The following is a 13,759-nucleotide window of genomic DNA, read 5'->3' on the forward strand; positions in this document are numbered from 1 at the left end:
CCCGTCGCAACTCGAGGTGTTCCCCCCGCTTCCCACTTTAATTCGAGAGACTCCACAAATTATCCCGTCAGTGGGAGATGAAGAAATTTAGTGCTGAAGAATCTCAAGCAAAAACCCACATTCCCGCTTGAAAGGCAAAAGGGTACTTGACTCCCTTTAGGCGACTCATAATGGTCCATAACTTCCTTCCTCATTGGAGAGGAGAACACATTTTATGGACTCAAATCAAAAAGAGGCAATATTCCATTTTAACGGCTCGAGAGAAATCCAGTAGTTCCCCTTCGAACACAAAAGGGGAACTGACTTCCCTGAAGCAACCCGAGCTATTTCCTGAGGTCCCCGACGCTACTCGAGAAGTACACCCAGCTTCCCGCCACAACTTGAGAAACACCACAAAATTATCCCCTCAATTGAGATGTGGAAATTTTGCGCTGTGGAATCTCATGAGAAATACCACATTCCCTCTTGAAGGACAAAACGGTACTTGACTTCCTTTAGGCGACTCACAATGGTCCATAACATCCGTCCTCATTGGAGAGGAGAACACATTTTATGGACTCAAATCAAAAAGAGGCAATATTCCCTTTTAACGGCTCGAGAGAAATCCAGTAGTTCCCCTTCGAACACAAAAGGGGACCTGACTTCCCTGAAGCAACCCGAGCGAGTTCCTGAGGTCCCCGACGCTACTCGAGAAGTACACCCAGCTTCCCGCCGCAACTTGAGAAACACCACAAATTATACCCTCAATTGAGATGTGGAAATTTTGCGCTGCGGAATCTCATGAGAAATATCACATTCCCTCTTGAAGGACAAAAGGGTACTTGACTCCCTTTAGGCGACTCACAATGGTCCATAATATCCGTCCTCATTGGAGAGGAGAACACATTTTATGGATTCAAATCGAAAAGAGGCAATATTCCCATTTAACGGCTGGAGAGTAATCCGGTAGTTCCCATTCCAACATAAAATGGGACTTGACTTCCCTGAAGCAACCCGACCGAATAACTGAGGTACCCGTCGCAACTCGAAAAGTACCCCTGCTTCCCGCCGCAACTCGAAAAACACCACAAAATTATCCCATCAATGAGAATACGAGATGAGGTAAATTTCGGCTGTAGAATCTCAAGAGAAATCCCACATTCCCGCTTGAAAGGTAAAAAGGGTACTTGACACACTTTTTGCCACTCAGAATGTTCCCTAACATCCGTCCCCATTGGAGAGTAGTGCACACTTTATGAACTCAACTTGAGAAGAGGCCCTATTCCCATTAAAGGGCTCAAGAGTAATCCGGAAGTATCCCCTTCCAGCACAAAAGGGGAACTGACTTCCCTGAAGTAACTCCAGTGAATTCCTGAGGTCCCGGTCGCAACTAGCGTAGAACCCCCAGCTTTAGGCCCTAATTTGAGAAACACAACAGAAAAATATACTCAATGTGAGATGAAGAAATTTTGTGCTTCAGAATCTCAAGAGAAATCCCACATTTCCGCTCGAAAGGCAAAAGGGTACTTGACTCTCTTTAGGGGACTCAGAATGGTCCGTAACATCCGTCCTAGGAGAGAGGAGAACACACTTTATGGACTCAAAAGGAGAAGAGGAAATATTCCCATTAAAGGGCTCGAGAGTAATCCGGAAGTTCCCCTTCCAGCACAAAAGGGGACCTGAATTCCCTGAAGTAACTCGAGTGAGTTCCTGAGGTCCCTGTAGCAACTCGAGAAGTACCTCCAGCTTCCCACTGCAATTCGAGAGACACAACAAAATTATCCCCGCATGCGAGATGAGGAAATTTTGCCCTGCAGAATCTCAAGAGAAATTCCACATTCCCTCTTTAAAGGCAAAAGAGTACTTGACACACTTTATGAGGCTCAGAAAGTTCCCTCTCACACCCGTCCCCATTGGACAGGAGAACACACTTTATGGACTCAGATCGAGATGAGTCCCTATTCCCATTTAACGGCTCGAGAGTAAACCTGAAGTATCCCTACCAACACGAAAGGGGACCTGACTTCCCTGAAGCAACCCGAGCGAGTTGCTGAGGTCCCCGTCGCAACTCGAGGAGTACCCCCAGTTTCCCAACTCAACTCCAGAAACATCACAAAATTTTCCCCTCAATGAGAGATGAGGAAATTTTGCGCTGCAGAATCTCAAGAGAAATACCACATTCCCTCTTGAAAGGCAAAAGGGTACTTGACACCCTTTATCCGACTCAGAAAGTTCCCTCACACAGCCGTTCCCATTGGAGAGGAGAACACACTTTATGGACTCAACTCGAGATGAGCCCCTATTTCCATTTAACAGCTCGAGAGTAAACCGGAATTTCCCTTTCCAACAACAAAGATGACCTGAAATCCCTGAAGCAACCCGAGCGAGTTTCGGAGGTTTCCGTCATAACTCGAACAGTTCCCCCAGCTTCCCGCCGCAACTCGAGAAACACCACAAAATTTTCCCCTCAATGCGAGGTGAGGAAATTTTGCGATGCAGAATCTCAAGAGAAATACCACATTCCCTCTTGAAATGCAAAAGTGTACCTGACACCCTTTATGCGACTCAGAAATTTTACTAACATCAGTACCGATTGGAGAGGAGAACACACTTTATGGACTCACTTCGAGATGAGCCCCTATTCACATTTAATGGCTCGAGAGTAAACCGGAAGTTCCCCTTCCAACACCAAAGGGAACCTGACTTCACTGAAGCAACCCGAGCGAGTTCCTGAGGTCCCCGTTGCAACTCGAGAAGTACCCGCAGCTTCCCGCCTCAACTCGAGAAACACAACAAAATTATCCCCTCAATGGGAGATGAGGAAATTTTGAGCTGCAGAATCTCAAGAGAAATCCCACGTTCCCTCTTGAAAGGCAAAACGGTACTTGAATCCCTTTAGGCGACTCAGAATGGTCCCTAATATCCGTCTATAATGGAGAGGAGAACACAATTTATGGACTCAAATCGAGAAGAGGCAATATTCCCATTTAATGAATCGAGAGTAATCTGGAAGTTCCCCTTCCAGCACAAAGGGGACCTGACTTCCCTGATGTAACTCGAGTGAGTTCCAGATGTCTCTGTTGCAACTCGCGAAGTACCCCCATCTTCCCGCCGCAATTCGAGAAATACCACAAAATTATCCCCTCTTTGCGAGGTGAGGAAATATTGCGCTGCAGATTCTTAAGAGAAATCCAAAATCCCGCTTGAAAGGCATAACGGTACTAGACCCACATTAAGCGATTCAGAATGTTCCCTAACATCCATCCTCAGTTTAGAGGAGAACACAATTTATGCAATCAAATCGAGAAGAGGCAATATTCCCATTTAACAGCTCGAGAGTAATCCGGAATTTCCCCTTCCAACACAAAAGAGAACTTGACTTCCCTGAAGCAAACCAAGCGAGTTCCTGAGGTCCCCGTCGCAATTTGTGAAGTACCCCCAGCATCCCGCCGACACTCGAGAAACACAAAAAATTATCCGCTCAGTGAGAGATGAGGAAATTTTGTTCTGCAGGATCTCAAGAGAAATCCTACATTCCCTCTTGAAAGGCAAATGGGTACTTGACACCCTTTATGCGACTCTGAAAGTTCCCTCACACAGCCGTCCCCATTGGACAGGAGAACACACTTTTTGAACTCAATTAGAGATGAGCCCCTATTTCCAGTTAACAGCTAGAGATTAAACCGGAAGTTCCCCTTCGGACACAAAAGGGGTCCTGACTTTCCTGAAGCAACCCGAGCGAGTTCCCTAGGTCCCAGTTGCAACTCGAGAGGTACACCCATTTTCCTGCCGCAACTCGAGAAACACCCCAAAATTATCCCCTCAATGTGAGATGAGGAAATTTTGCACTGCAGAATCTCAAGAGAAATACCACATTCCCTCTTGAAAGGCAAAAGGATACTTGACAACCTTTATGCGACTCAGAAATTTCACTAAAATAAGTTCCCTTTGGAGAGGAGAACATACTTTAAGGACTCAATACGAGATGAAGCCCTATTCCCATTTATCGGCTCGAGAGTAAACCGGAAGTTCCCCTAAACACCAAAGGGGACCTGACGTCCTGAAGCAACCCAAGAGAGTTCCTGAGGTCCCCGTCGCAACTCGAGAAGTACCCCCAGCTTCCCGCCACAACTCGAGAAACACCACAAAATTATCCCCTCAATGCGAGATGAGGAAATTTTGCGCTACAGAATCTCAAGAGTAATACCACATTCCCTCTTGAAAGGCAAAAGGATACTTGACACCCTTTATGCAATTCAGAAAGTTCCCTCTCACACCCATCCACATTGGACAGGAGAACACACTTTATGGACTCAGTTCGAGATGAGGCCCTATTCCCTTTTAAAGGCTCGAGAGTAAACCGAAATTTCCCCTTCCAACACCAAAGGGGACCTGACTTCACTGAAGCAACCCGAGCGAGTTCCTCAGGTCCCCATCAAAACTCGAGAAGTACCCCTAGATTCTGGCCGCAACTCGAGAAACACCACAAAATTATCCCCTCAATGCGAGATGAGGAAATTTTGCAATGCAGAATCTCAAGAAAAATACCACATTTCCTCTTGAAAGGCAAAAGGGTACATGAAAACCTTTATGCTACTCAGAAAATTCCCTCACACAGCCGTCCACAATGGAGAGGAAAACGCACTTTATGGACTCAACTAGAGATGAGCCCCTATTCCCATTTAATGTCTCGAGAGTAAACCGAAAGTTCCCCTTCCAACACAAAAGGGGACCTGACTTCCCTGAAGCAACCCGAGCAAGTTTCTAAGGTCCCCATCGCAACTCGAGAAGTACCCCCTGCTTCCCGCAACAACTCGAGAAACACCAAAAAATTATCCCCAAAATGCGAGTTGAAGTTTTCGCTGCTGAATCTCAAGAGAAATATCACATTCCCTCTTGAAAGGCAAAAGGGTAAGTGACACCCTTTATGCGACTCAGAAATTTCCCTCACACTGCTGTTCCCATTGGACAGGAGAAAACAATTTATGCACTCAATTTGAGATGAGCCCCTATTCCCATTTAACGGCTCGAGAGTAATCCGGAAGTTCCCCTTCCAGCACAAAGGGGACCTGACTTCCCTGAAGTAACTCGAGTGACTTTCTGAGGTCCCCGTCACAACTCGAGGAGTTCCCACTGCTTCCCGATGCAATTTGAGAGACTCCACAAAATTATCCCATCAATGGGAGATGAGGAAATTTTGCGCTGTAGAATCTCAAGGGAAATCCCACATTCCCGCTTTAAAGGCAAAAGTGTACTTGACTCCCATTAGGCGACTCAGAATGGTCCATAAAATCCGTCCTCATTGGAGAGAAGAACACATTTTATGGACTCAAATCGAAAAGAGGCAATATTCCCATTTAACGGCTCGAGAGTAATCCGGAAGTTCCCATTCCAACACAAAAGGGGATTGACTTCCCTGAAGCAACCCGACTGAATATCTGAGGTCCCCGTCGCAACTCGAAAAGTACCCCATGCTTCCTGCCAAAACTCGAGAAACACCACACAATTATCCCCTCAATGCGAAATGAGGTAATTTTGTGCTGCAGAATATCAAGAGAAATCCCACATTCCCGCTTGAAAGGCAAAAGGGTATTGACACACTTTATGCCACTCAGAAAGTTACCTAACATCCATCCCCATTGGAGAGTAGAGCACACTTTTTGGACTCAATGTGAGAAGACGCCTTAATCCCAATAAAGGGCTCGAGAATAATCCGGAAGTTCCCCTTCCAGCACAAAAGGGGAACTGACTTCCCTGAAGAAACTCCAGTGAGTTCCTGAGGTACCCGTTGCAACTAGCATAGAACCCCCAGCTTCCCACCGCAATTTGAGAAACACCACAAAATTATATACTCAATGTGAGATGAAGAAATTTTGTGCTGCAGAATCTCAAGAGAAATCCCACATTTCCGCTTGAAAGGCAAAAGGTTACTTGACACTCTTTAGGCGAATCGGAATCGTCCCTATTATTCGTCTTAGGGGAGAGGAAAACACACTTTATGGACACCAAAGGAGAAGAGGCAACATTTCCATTTAACGGCTGGAGAGAAAACCGGAAATTCCCCTTCCACACAAAAGGGCACTTGCCTTCCCTGAAGCAACCGGAGCGAGTTCCTGAAGTCCCTGTCGCAACTCAGGAAGTACCCCCTGCTTCCCAACGCAACTCCAGAAACACCACAAAGTTATCCCGTCAATGCGAATGAGAAATAAGGTAAATTTGCGCTGTAGAATCTCAAGAGAAATCCCACATTCCCGCTTGAAAGGTAAAAAGGGTCCTTGACACACTTTTTGCCACTCAGAAAGTTCCCTAACATCCGTCCCCATTGGAGAGTAGAGCACACTTTATGAACTCAACTTGAGAAGAGGCCCTATTCCCATTAAAGGGCTCGAGAGTAATCTGGAAGTTCCCCTTCCAGCACAAAAGGGGAACTGACTTCCCTGAAGTAACTCCAGTGAGTTCCTGAGGTTCCCGTCGCAACGAGGGTAGAACCCCAAGGTTCCCACCCTAATTTCAGAAACACCACAAAATTATATACTCAATGTGAGATGAAGAAATTTTGTGCTGCAGAATCTCAAGAGAAATCGCACATTTCCACTCGAAAGGCAAAAGGGTACTTGACTCTCTTTAGGCGACTAAGAATGGTCCCTAACATCCGTCCTAGGGGAGAGGAGAACACACTTTATTGACTCAAAAGGAGAAGAGGCAATATTCCCATTTAACGGCTCGAGAGTAATCCGGAATCTCCCTTTCCAACACAAAAGGGGACTTGACTTTACCTGAAGCAACACAAGTGAATTCCTGAGGTCCCCGTCGCTACTCGAGAGTACCCCCTACTTCCTGCCGCAACTCGAGAAACACCACTAAATTATCCCCTCAATGCGGGATGAGGTAATATTGCGCAGCAGATTCTCAAGAGAAATCCCACCTTTCCGCTTGAAAGGCAAAAGGGTATTTGACACACTTTATGCCACTCAGAAAGTTCCCTAACATTCATCCCCATTGGAGAGGAGAAAAGTTTTGGACTCAAATCGAGAAGAAGCCCTATTCCCATTAAAGGGCTCGAGAGTAATCCGGAAATTCCCCTTCCAACACAAAAGCGGACCTGACTTCCCTGAAGTAACTCGAGTGAGTTCCTGAGCTCCCCATCGCAACTCGAGAATTACCACCAGCTTCCTGCCGCAATTCGAGAAACACCACAAAATTATCCCCTCAATGCGAGATGAAGAAATTTTGCGCTGCAGAATCTCAAGAGAAATCCCACATTTTCGCTTGAAAGGCAAAAGGGTACTTGACTCCCTTTAGGCGACTCAGAATGTTCCCTACCTTCCATCCTCAGTGGAGAGGAGAAAACATTTTATGGACTAAAATTGAGAAGAGGCAATATTCCCATTTAAAGCCTCGAGAGTAATCCAGAAGTTCCCCTTCCAACACAAAATGGGACTTGACTTCCCTGAAGCAACGTAAGCGAGTTCCTGAGTTCCCCATCGCAACTGGAGAAGTACTCCCTGCTTCCCGCCGCAACTCCAGAAACACCATAAAATTATTCGCTCAATGCGAGATGAGGTAATTTTGCGATGCAGAATCTCAAGAGAAATTCCACATTCCCGCTTGATAGGCAAAACGGTACTTGACACATTTTATGCCACTCAAAAAGTTCACTAAAATATGTCCTCATTGGAGAGGAGAACACACTTTATGGACTCAACTCTAGAAGAGGCAATATTCCAATTTAAAGGCTCGAGAGTAATCCGGAAGTTCCCCTTCCAATACAAAAGGGATCTTGACTTCCCTGACGCAACCCGAGCGAGTTCCTGAGGTCCCCGTCGCAACTCGAGAAGTACCTCTTGCTTCCCGCTGCAACTCGAAAAACACCACCAAATTATCCCCTCAATGCGAGATGAGGTAATTTTGCGCTGCAGTATCTCAAGAGAAATTCCACATTCCCGCTTGATAGGCAAAAGGGTACTTGACACATTTTATGCCACTCAAAAAGTTCACTAAAATATGTCCTCATTGGAGAGGAGAACACACTTTATGGACTCAACTCGAGAAGAGGCTCTATTCCCATTAAAGGGCTCGAGAGTAATCCAGAAGTTCCCCTTCCAGCACAAAGGGGGACCTGACTTCCCTGAAGTAACTCGAGTGATTTCCTGACCTCCCCGTCGCAACTTGAGACGTACCCCTAGCGTCCCGTCCCATTTCGAGAAACACCACAAAATTATCCCATCAATGCGAGATAAAGAAATTTTGCGCTGCAGAATCTGCAGAGAAATCCCACATTCCCTCTTGAAAGGCAAAAGGGTACTTGACACCTTTTAGGCCACTCAGAATGGTCCCTAACATCCGTCCTAGTGGAAAGGAGAACACACTTTTTGGACTCAACTCGAGAAGAGGCCCCATTCCCTTTTAAGGGCTCGAGAGTAATCCAGAATATCCCCTTCCAACACAAAGAGGGAACTGACTTCGCTGAAGCAACCAGAGCGTGGTCCTGAGGTCCCCATCACAACAGGAGAAGAACCCCCAGCTTCCCGCTGTTAGTCGAGAAACATCAAAAAATAATCCCTTCAGTGTGTCAGATGAGGAAATTTTGTGCTGCAGTATATCAAGAGAAATCTCACATTGCTGCTTGAAAGGCAAAAGGTTAGTTGACACCCATTTTCGACTTAGAAAGTTCCCTTGCACAGCCGTCCCCATTAGAGAGGAGGACACACTTTATGGACTCAAATCGAGAATATTCCCTATTCCCATTTAATGGCTCGAGAGTAATCCGGAAGTTCCGCCTCCAGGACAAAAGCGGACCTGACTTCCCTGAAGCAACCCAAGCGAGTTCCTGAGGTCCTGTCGTAAATCACTAATTACCCCATCTTCCCACTGCAACTCGAGACACAGAACAAAATAATCCCCTCAATGCGAGATGAAGAAATTTTGCGCTGCATTATCTCAGGAGAAATCCCACATTACTGCGTGAAAGGAAAAAGGGTACTTGGCACTCTTTATTCCACTCAGAAAGTTCCCTCACACCGCCGTCCCCATTGGAGATGAAAACACACTTTTGGACTCAACTCGAGATGAGGCCCTATTCCCATTTAACGTTCAAGAATAATCCAAAAGTAAAATTTCCAAAACAAAAGTGGACCTGACTTTCCTGAAGCCACCTGAGCGACTAACTGAGGTCCCCGTCGCAACTAGAGTAATACCCCCAGCTTCCCGCCTCAACTGGAGAAACACCACAAAATTATCCCCTCAATGCGAGATGAGGAAATTTTGCGCTACAGAATCTCAAGAGTAATACCACATTCCCTCTTGAAAGGCAAAAGGATACTTGACACCCTTTATGCAATTCAGAAAGTTCCCTCTCACACCCGTCCATATTGGACAGGAGAACACACTTTATGGACTGAATTAAAGAAGAGGCCAATTCCCATTTAATGGTTTGAGAGTATTACGGATGTTCCCCTTCCAGCAAAAAAGCAGACCTGACTTCCCTGTAGCAACACAAGCAAGTTCCTGAGGACCCCATGGCAACTCGAGAAGTACCCCCAGATTCCCGACGCAACTCGAGAAATACCACAAAATTATCCCCTCAATGCGAGAAGAAGAAATTTTCGCTGCAGAATATCAACAGTAATATAACATTCCCTCTTGAAAGGCAAAAGGTTACTTGACCCCCTTTATGCGACTCAGCATTTTCACTAACATCAGTCCCCATTGGAGAGGCGAAGACTTTAAGGACTCACCTCGAGAAGAGACCAATTTCCATTTAACGGCTCAAGAGTAATCCCGAAGTTCCACTTCCAACAAAAATGGGACCTGACTACCTTGAATCAAAACAGGCGAGTTTCTGAGGTCCCCGTCGCGACTCGAGAAGTACCTCGAGCTTCCGGCCACAACTCGAGAAACAACACAAAATTATACGCTCAATGCGGGATGAGGAAATTTTCGCTGCGTAATCTCAAGAGTAATCCCACATTCCTGCTTGAAAGGCAAAAGGGTACTTGACACCCTTTATGCGACTCAGAAAGATCCCTAACATAGCCGTCCCCATTGGAGAGGAGAACACAATTTATGGATTCAACATGAGAAGAGGCCCTATTCAAATTAAAGGGCTCAAGAGTAATCCGGAAGTTCCCCTTCTAGCACAAAGTGGGACCTGACTTCCTTGAAGTAATTCGAGTGATTTCCTGAGGTCCCAATCGCAACTCGAAAATTACCCCCTGCTTTCCGCCGTAATTCTAAAAACACTACAAAATTATCACCTCAATGATAGATGAGGAAATTTTGCGCTGCACAATCTAAAGAGAAATCCCACATTCCCTCTTGAAAGGCAAAAGGGTACTTGACTACTTTTATGCGACTCTGAATGTTCCCTAACATCCTTCCTCAGTGTAGAGGAAAATACACTTTATGGACTCAAATAGAGAAGAGGTAATATTCACATTTAACGGCTCGAAAGTAATCCGGAAGTTCCCCTTCCAACACAAAAGGAGACTTGAATTTCCTGAAGCAACCCAAGCGAGTTCTTGAGGTCCCCGTCGCAACTCGAGAAGTACACCCGGCTTCCAGACGCAACTCGAGAAGCAACACAATATTATCCCCTCAATGCGAGATGAGGAAATTTTTCGCTGCAAAATCTCAAGAGAAATACCACATTCCCACTTGAAAGGCAAAAGGGTACTTGACACCCTTTATGCGACTCAGAAAGTTCCCTCACACAGCCGTCCACATTGGAGAGGAGAACACACTTTATGGAATCAATTCGAAATGAGCCCCTATTCCCATTTAACGGTTCGAGAGTAAACCGCAAGTTCCCCTTCCAACACCAAAGGGTATGTGACTTACCTGAAATAACCAGAGCGAGCTCCTGAGGCCCATTCGCAAATCAAGCAGTACCCTCAGCTTCCCGCTGCAACTCGAGAAACACCACAAAATTAACCCCTCAATGCGAGATGTGGAAATTTTGTGCTGCAGAATCTCAAGAGAAATACCACATTCCCTCTTGAAAGGCTAAAGGGTATTGATACCCTTTATGCCACTCAGAATGTTCCCTCACACAGCCGTTCCCATTGGACAGGAGATCACACTTTATGGACTCAAATGGAGATGAACCCCTTTTCCCATTTAATGGCTCGAGAGTAAACCGGAAGTTCCGCTTTCAACACCAAAGGAGATCTTTCTTCTCTGAAGCAACTCGAGCGAGATCCTGAGGTCCCCGTCGCAACTCGAGCAGTACCCCCAGCTTCCCGCGCAACTCGAGAATCACCACAATATTATCCCCTTTATGCGAGATGAGGAAATTTTGAGCTGCACAAACTCAAGAGAAATACCACATTCCCTCTTGAAAGGCAAAAGGTTACTTGACACCCTTTATGCAATTCAGAAAGTTCCCTCACACAGCCTTCCTCATTGGAGAGGAGAACACATTCTAAGAACTGCATTCGAGATGATTCCCTATTACCATTTAAGGGCTCGAGAGTTAACCGGAAGTTCCCCTTCCAACACAAAAGGGGTCCTGACTTTCCTGAAGCAACCCGAGCAAGTTCCTGAGTTCCCCGTCGCAACTCGCGAAGTACCCCCAGCTTCCCCCCGCAACTCGAGAACACCACAAAATTATCCTCTCAATGCGAGATTAGGAAATTTTGCCCTGAAGAATCTCAAGAGAAATTCCACATTCCCTCTTAAAAGGCAAAAGTGTACTTCACACCCTTTATGCGACACAGAAAGTTGCCTCACACAGCTGTTGCCATTGGACAGGAGAAAACACTTTATGGACTCAATTTGTGATGAGACACTATTCTCATTTAACGGTTCGAGAGTAAACCAGAAGTTCCCCTTCCAACACAAAAGGGGACCTGACTTCCCTGAAGCAACTCGAGCAAGTTCCTGATGTCCAAGTCACAACTCGAGAAGTACCCCCATCATCCCGCCGCAACTCGAGGAACACCACAAAATTATCCCCTCAAGGCGAGATGAGAAATTTTACTCGGAACAATCTCCACAGAAATACCACATTCCCTCTTGAAAGGCAAAAGGGTAATTGACATCCTTTATGCGACTGAGAAATTTCACTAAGAACAGTCCCCATTGGACAGGAGAACACACTTTATGGACACAATTCGAGATGAGCCCCTATTCCCATTTAACGGCTCGAGAGTAAACCGGAAGTTCCCCTTCCAACACCAAACTGGGCCTGACTTCCCTGAAGCTACACGAGCATGTTCCTGAGGTCCCTGCCACAATTCGATGAGTACACCCAGCTTCCCACCGCAACTCGAGAAACACCACAATATTATCCCCTCAAAGCGAGATGAGGAAATTTTGGCTGCAGAATCTCAAGAGAAATCCCACATTCCGGCTTGAAAGGCAAAAGGGTACTTGACACCATTTATGCGACTCAGAAAGTTCCTCACACAGCCATCCCCACTGGGGAGGAGAACACAGTTTATGGACTCAACTTGAGTTGTGGCCCTATGCCCATTTAAGGGCTCGAGAGTAATCTCGAAGTTCCACTTCCAACAAAAAAGGGGACCTGACTTCCCTGTAGCAACCCAAGCGAGTTCCTGAGGTCCCCGTCGCAACTCGAGAAGAACCCCCAGCATCCAGCCGCATCTCGAGAAACACCACAAAATTATCCCCTCAAGGCGAGATGAGGAAATTTTGCACTGCACAATCAAGAGAAATTCCACAATACCGCCTGAAAGGCAAAAGGGTACTTGACACACTTTTTTCATTTCAGTTCAGTTCAGTCGCTCAGTCGTGTCCAACTCTCCGCGACCCCATGAATCACTGTTCGCCAAGCCTCCCTGTCCATCACCAACTCCCGGAGTTCACTCAAACTCATGTCCACAGAGTCGGAGATTCTATCCAGCCATCTCATTCTCTGTCGTCCCCTTCTCCCCCGCCCAACTTTGCTAGATTCAGAATCATTTCCAGTGAGTCAACTCGTCGCCTGAGGTTGCCAAAGTATTGCAGTTTCAGCTTTAGCATCAGTCCTTCCAATGAACACCCAGGATTGATCTTCCTTAGAATCGACTGGTTGGATCTTCTTGCAGTACAAGGGACTCTCAAGAGTCTTCTCCAACACCACAGTTCAAAAGCGGCAATTCCTCGGCGATCAGCTTTCTTTACAGTCCAACTCTCACATCCATACATAACCACGGGAAAACCATAGCCTTGACTAGACGGACCTTTCTTGGCAAAGTAATGTCTCTGCTTTTTAATATACTATCAAGGTTGGTCATAATTTTCCTTCCTAGGAATAAGCGCCTTTTAACTTCATGGCTACAATCAGCATCTGCAGTGATTTTGGAGCCCTAAAAAATAAAGTCTCACACTGGTTCCAGTGTTTTTCCATCTATTTCCAGTGAAGTGATGGGACCAGATTCCATGATCTTTGTTTTCTGAATGTTGAGCTTCAAGCCAACCTTTTCACTCTCCTCTTTCACTTTCATCAAGAGGCTTTTGAGTTCCTCTTCACTTTCTGCCCTAAGGGTGGTGTCATCTGCATATCTGAGGTTATTGATATTTCTCCCAGCAAACTTGATTCCAGCTTGTGCTTCTTCCAGCCCAGTATTTCTCATGATGTACTCTGCATATAAGTTAAATAAGCAAGGTGACAATATACAGATTTGACGTACTCCTTTTCCTATTTGGAACCAGTCTGTTGTTGCATGTACAGTTCTGAATGTTTCTTCCTGACCTGCATACAGGTTTCTCAAGAGTCAGCTCAGGTGGTCTGGGATTCCCATCTCTTTCAGAATCTTCCACAGTTTATTGTGATCCA

The sequence above is a fragment of the Moschus berezovskii genome, chromosome 23, assembly GCF_049115385.1.
Source record: "Moschus berezovskii isolate FMDL1 chromosome 23, NW_MosBer_1.0, whole genome shotgun sequence".
Taxonomy (NCBI): domain Eukaryota; kingdom Metazoa; phylum Chordata; class Mammalia; order Artiodactyla; family Moschidae; genus Moschus; species Moschus berezovskii.